Here is a 5727-nt window from a genome sequence, read left to right as displayed (position 1 = left end):
CACAGGCCTGGGCGCCCCCCAGCCACCTTGGGTGTTTCTGCTCAAGGCAACCACATCCCTCTTTAAAAATTCCACCAAACAAAGAGAAGATGCTTTGGGCTGTTATCTCAAGGTGAGCTTTCTGACCAAGCACACAACCACCTGGAGGCCAAGGAGAAGTGCTGTGCAGAGAGCAGTCTGACATCAACGGCAAGCCACTTTGGGAACCCAGCTGAGAGTGCGGTCATCTCCCAGGTTGTCTGTTGGGTTGCATATTCTAAGGACCCAGACAGAAGGCTTAGTGGCCTGTCTCTTGTTTTGCCTGGGTTATGACTCTCAGCTTTCTGCAACATGGCTGAGAGGTGCAATGCGAAATGCTCAGCTGGCCTGTCGGATGAAGGAACACACCTTGCAAATGTTATTGATGACTATGTTTGTGAACATACCCTGACGGGAGAAAATGCATTTTTTTGTGGGTGATCTTGGAAAGACTGTGAAGAAACGCAGTCAGTGGCAGAACAAAGTGGCTCAGATAAAGCCATCCTACGTGGTAAAGTGCCACTCCAGCTGTACTCGAGATCTTGGCAGCTCTTGGATCTGGACTTGCTTTGTTCCAGTAAAACTGACATGGCTGCAGTGCAAGAATTGGGTGTATCTCCAGAAAACATAATTTCTACAAGTACTTGCAAGCAAGCATCTCAGATAAAGTATGCAGCAAAAGTTGGAGTGAATATCATGCCATGTGACGATGGAGTCCAGCTGAAGAAAACTGCGCACCGTCACCCAAATGCCAAGACTGTATTTCATTAGGTTCACCTGTCCTGGATCTGGGGGTGCTGGCAACATCCACACACCTCTGCACTCTGCAGGCTCCATGTGTGCTGCTGCTGATGTAGAGCAGTCGGGCCATCGTCCTCCCCTTCCCTTAGGGCCTTACTACCTATGGCAGCAGGAGGTAATACTGGAGGTGAACACTGTAACATGAAGTGTGGCACTTACCCTGAAGAGCAGTAGGCATGTTTCTGGAATGTGCTAAGGAACTTGATGTCTAAATCACTGGGGTTAAGGGGACTTCCCTGGTGGTCCAGTGGCTAAGACTCTGTGCTCCCAATGCAGGGGGCCTAGGTTCAATCCCTGGTCAGGGAACTAGATCCCACATGCCACAACTAAGAGTTTGCATGCTGCAACTGAAGATCCCACAAGCCGCAACTAAGACCCCGCACAGCCAAATAAATAAATAAAAATGAGATAATATATTATTTAAAAAATGAGGTTAAATTTCATGTTTCAAGGGTCTGCAAAGAATCTCAAGTATATGCCCACGCTCTATCAGATGCCCAGTGTGTGTGACATGGCTGGAGAACTTGGCTCCACAATGAACATGTTAGACGTTGGTGGGGACGTCACAGGAACAAACTTCAGCTGGAAGAGGTTAATCATGTTGCCAGCTCTTTGCTTGATGTCCACTTTCCTGAAGGATCTGGCGTTAAGATAACTTCAGGACCTGCAAGATACTGTGTGTCTTCTGCATTTACATTTGCTGTTAACATCATTGCAAGGAAAGTTGTTGAAAATGATACATTTTTCTCTGGAATAGAAAAACCAGAAGTGATGAACCAGCCTTCATGTATTATATGGATGATGTTGTTTATGGTTATGTTGCAAGTAAACTGTCGAAGGACTTAAATACCATCCCATTCACAAGAAATACAAGGAAGATGTTTACAAGCAGCCCTTGCCGTCCATCCTGTGATGAGGTTGATCAAATTGGGGAAAACTCTTCTTCTTGTATGTGGGAGATTGGCTTTTCTCTGATAACATGGGAGAAAATTCTTTCCATGAACCTTCTGCTTTTAATGATTTTTCACAGGCCAGCCATTTGTTACATGATGTTATTCAGTGATTGGCATGAGATGCAGGATGCTGGAATCACACCAGACACAAGGATGAAAGCTTCTTTTTGGGCCTTCATTCACTCGGCCGAGGCTACAAGACAGCTTCTCCACTGAAGCTTGAACAGGTGTTAACACTCCTTTAGATCTGAAGTTGCAGGGGAAGCTTGTCTGGTCTACGTTCCAGTGTGGAAAAAATGTGAACAATCTTATTCTGTTAATTCTCTTGGAAACAAAAACTATTAGTAATAGGTATTTGGAACCAGATGGAATCAGCTTTCAACTATAATTCACTGGGGGTAATTGGGAGATTTAGATAATGTATCCAGATTTAAACTTACCAGTTTGCCCTACCCCTTAAGCATTTAAAATAAAATATGCAACAAAATGGATGACTGAGTGGCAACGGAAGCCCATTAACTAGGTTCCCCATTAAACCATTTACATACAAGTAGTACACAGTTTTATATTAAGGGTTCATGTTAAAAAGTCTGTAAAGTTAATGTCTTTCACTCACATATATCAAATGTCAGTGGAAGAACAGTGTGACTTCAGTAGATATGTTTAGTGTATATAGAATGTGTAAATTTAAGCTTTGAACTGTAGTTTAATAAATGTAAAACTACATCATAGTATTTTTGTATTTGACCTAATGTAACCTTTGTATGACTGCAATAAAACTTTGTATAGAGTAAAAAAAAAATACACTTCAGGTTTTCTGAGATTATGAATGTTTTTGTAGTCATTTTGAATCTGACCACACCACAGTGAATATTGATAAATCTATTTCTATTGCCAAAGTAGTCTTTTGTCCCTCACTAGTTTGCTGCCCATTTTCTGAAATAATAATAAGACTACTTATTTTCATAGCATTTCTGGACAATCCTTTGTCTATAATATCGTTGACAAACCAAAATATTTACTATAGAACCTCTAATACATTAAGCACTTGATATGAAATACCAAAGCTGCCTGCCTTTTGATCAGGGGTTGGTGTGATGTCCAGTGACTTACAGGGATCATAATTCTTTACGTCCACCAGTCTCCTTTCTTTGATAGATTCCCATATAAAATCTGGGTTTGCAATATAAATATGGTTCTTTTGGATAGACTTCAGTTGATACTGGCTGAGAACATTAGCATTGTCTAAGATTACATGTGTACACTAAGAAAAAATCAATTCATTATGCATTAGTTAAAAACAAAATTTAAATAATTTGTACCTGTTTCTCACCCCATTTGTAATAATTTTTTTTCAGATTTCTAAAACTCTTATGAATGACAATTTCTAGTTACGTAAAAGTTTTAAAAGATCAACAGAGTATGGATATGGATACACCATAATTGATTTACCATCTAACCACCTCGCCGTAAGAAGTAAAAATTGAAGTCCAAAGTCGTTAGACCCAGGCCTGCAAAGGCAGGGCCTGCCCATGTAGGGTGCTCTCCCCTCTGTGAGTCATTGGCGGGGCTGGCCCAGCCTGCCCCATCCTGGACCATAGCCCTGGGGTTTGCCTACAGGGAGCCTGATTTGCTCTGTGAAGCACATTCAACTCCAGCTGGGTGCTGGGTGCTTCTCCGATATTTAATAGTTTGCCTATGAATATCAGAAACAGAATGTCCCAGTTGACCCACATTTTAGGCAGAATTGTACATTCTTCCCTTACACAGCTTTGCTCACTTACCTGACTCACCATTTCTGTGGATGGATGAATAATTCATGCCTGTTCTCAGTTCATTTTCTGGGTAGAGAATGACAACATGGTCTCTCATTTTTAGAAAGTCTCACATACTGTGAGTGCAATCTTTTTGGACATTATTTTCCAATGTACATAAACATCTGAAATGTGCACACCAGCTACTATAACAAAGGAAGCAGTTCGATACGTGACGGTGAGGAATGACCTCTCAGATAAATCGTGAAGTGGAAAAGCAAGTGCAGACCGTTTGTCTGCTGTGCAGCACCTGTGGCTGAAACAGAGCTGTGTGCTTATGTGTGTTGTTTGCGCAGAGAAGTAGCTCCAGAACTGGTCCAGGCAGATCCTGGTCCGGGCAGATCCCACGTGCCGTGAAGCAACTAAGCCCGTGCACCACGACTACTGAGCCTGCGTTCTAGAGCCCGTGAGGCACAACTACTGAGCCCGTGAGCCACAACTACTGAAGCCCACGCGCCTAAAACCTGTGCTCCACAACAAGAGAAGCCACCGCAATGAGAAGCCTGCGCACCACAACGAAGCGTAGCCCCTGCTCGTCTCAACTAGAGAAAGACCACGCAGAGCAATGAAGACCCAACGTGGCCAAAATTAAATAAATAAATAAGTAAGTGTGTGTGTGTGTGTGTGTGTGTGTGTGTGTGTGTGTGTGTGTGTGTGTATAAAGAAAGAATAAACTAACGAATGGTGAGATATCGGGTTTAATTCACAGTAGCTCTTTGTCGGTCTTTGAACCTGGAGTCTGTTCTAGCAGCTTGTCCACAGTAAGCTGGTGTTTTCTGAAGGGCAGTGGGTCCCACTGGTTTAACGAGGGTCAGGAAGCAGGTGTCCCTCTCCACACGGCCTCTTAACCCTTGACCGCTGGGTTCCCCTGGCTGTAGTCCCACTCTAGGCCCTTGCTGGGCAGTAGTGCCCATGTGAGGCCCTAAATGCCATCTGTGTGCAGACAACCCCCGGTGTAGGGCAGAAGGTCCACTGTGTCCCAGCATGTCCCCAACATGCAGAGCCCCCTCCTGGACAGCCACCGCCGGGGCTCCGTCCTGGGCTTCAGCCCTCGACTGCCCCTCCACCCCCAGGAGCCAGGCCCTGTCCCCATCCCTTTGGCCCCGGCCCTCCGCCCAGCAGCAGAGCCCTGTCTCCCCTCTCTGCCCCTCATCTCTTCGCCACCCTGAAGCATGAACAAACTTTTTCTTATTTTGAAAATTATGTTTCAAATGATATTCAAATTTCCTGTTATGGTTCAAGGGCTGGCCTCTCCCCAGCCTCATTCTGGCCGAGGTGGCTTTTTCTTCAGGTTGGCAAAACCCTCAGGGCCTCCGCACAGTTGTTCCTTCTGCCCGGGACCCTTCCACCTACCCCACCCACACTTGTGTATCCCACCCAGGTTGCAGTATCTGCCCAACAAATTAACGAATGAGGGCTCCATATTTCTTTTTTCTTATGAGGTCTGGTTAAATGGAAGTCCCTTGATTTAACTCTGCCTTTCTTTCACATTAATATTTATTAACTTCATAGGTATTGATTGTCTTTTTTTTTTTGTGGTACGCGGGCCTCTCACCGTTGCGGAACACAGGCTCCGGGCGCGCAAGCTCAGCAGCCATGGCTCACGGGCCCAGCCGCTCCACGGCACGTGGGATCCTCCCGGACCGGGGCACGAACCCGCGTCCCCTGCATCGGCAGGCGGACTCCCAACCACTGCGCCACCAGGGAAGCCCGTATTGATTGTCTTTTACACTGAAATTGATTCAAAATTTATCAGTGTGTAGATGGGAATGATCATAGATACTGTGAAAGATATTAGACTATGCTATGTAGGTTAATCTATCTTGCTCTCAATGCCCAACAGTTAAAAAACAAAAAATAAACAAACAAAACTCTGTAATGAATCTTTCACCGTTTTCAGAACAGTCTGTGTCATGTGCCCGGCCTGTGCTGGACAAGGCAGGCTGAAGCCAGCATGGCTGCTCAGACCCACCTCTGGATCCAGATTTGTCCTGGGTGAGTTCTTAAGTCCCCTGAACTGGTTTTTTTTTTTTTTTTTTACATCTTTATTGGAGTATAATTGCTTTACCATGGTGTGTTAGCTTCTGCTTCATAACAAAGCGAATCAGCTATACATATACATATGTCCCCATATCTCCTCC

At 44.7% G+C, this 5727-nt stretch overlaps 1 pseudogene; it reads left to right on the top strand.

Moving 5' to 3' along the window:
• The first annotated feature begins 330 nt into the window (after positions 1 to 330).
• On the top strand, positions 331 to 1995 carry LOC136137863 (antizyme inhibitor 1-like; annotated as a pseudogene).
• Positions 1996 to 5727: the final 3732 nt, after the last annotated feature.

This window comes from Phocoena phocoena, chromosome 18, assembly GCF_963924675.1.
Source record: "Phocoena phocoena chromosome 18, mPhoPho1.1, whole genome shotgun sequence".
Lineage (NCBI taxonomy): Eukaryota > Metazoa > Chordata > Mammalia > Artiodactyla > Phocoenidae > Phocoena > Phocoena phocoena.
The sequence above is the reverse complement of the archived record's forward strand: the minus strand, read 5'-3'. Positions and strand labels throughout refer to the sequence as shown.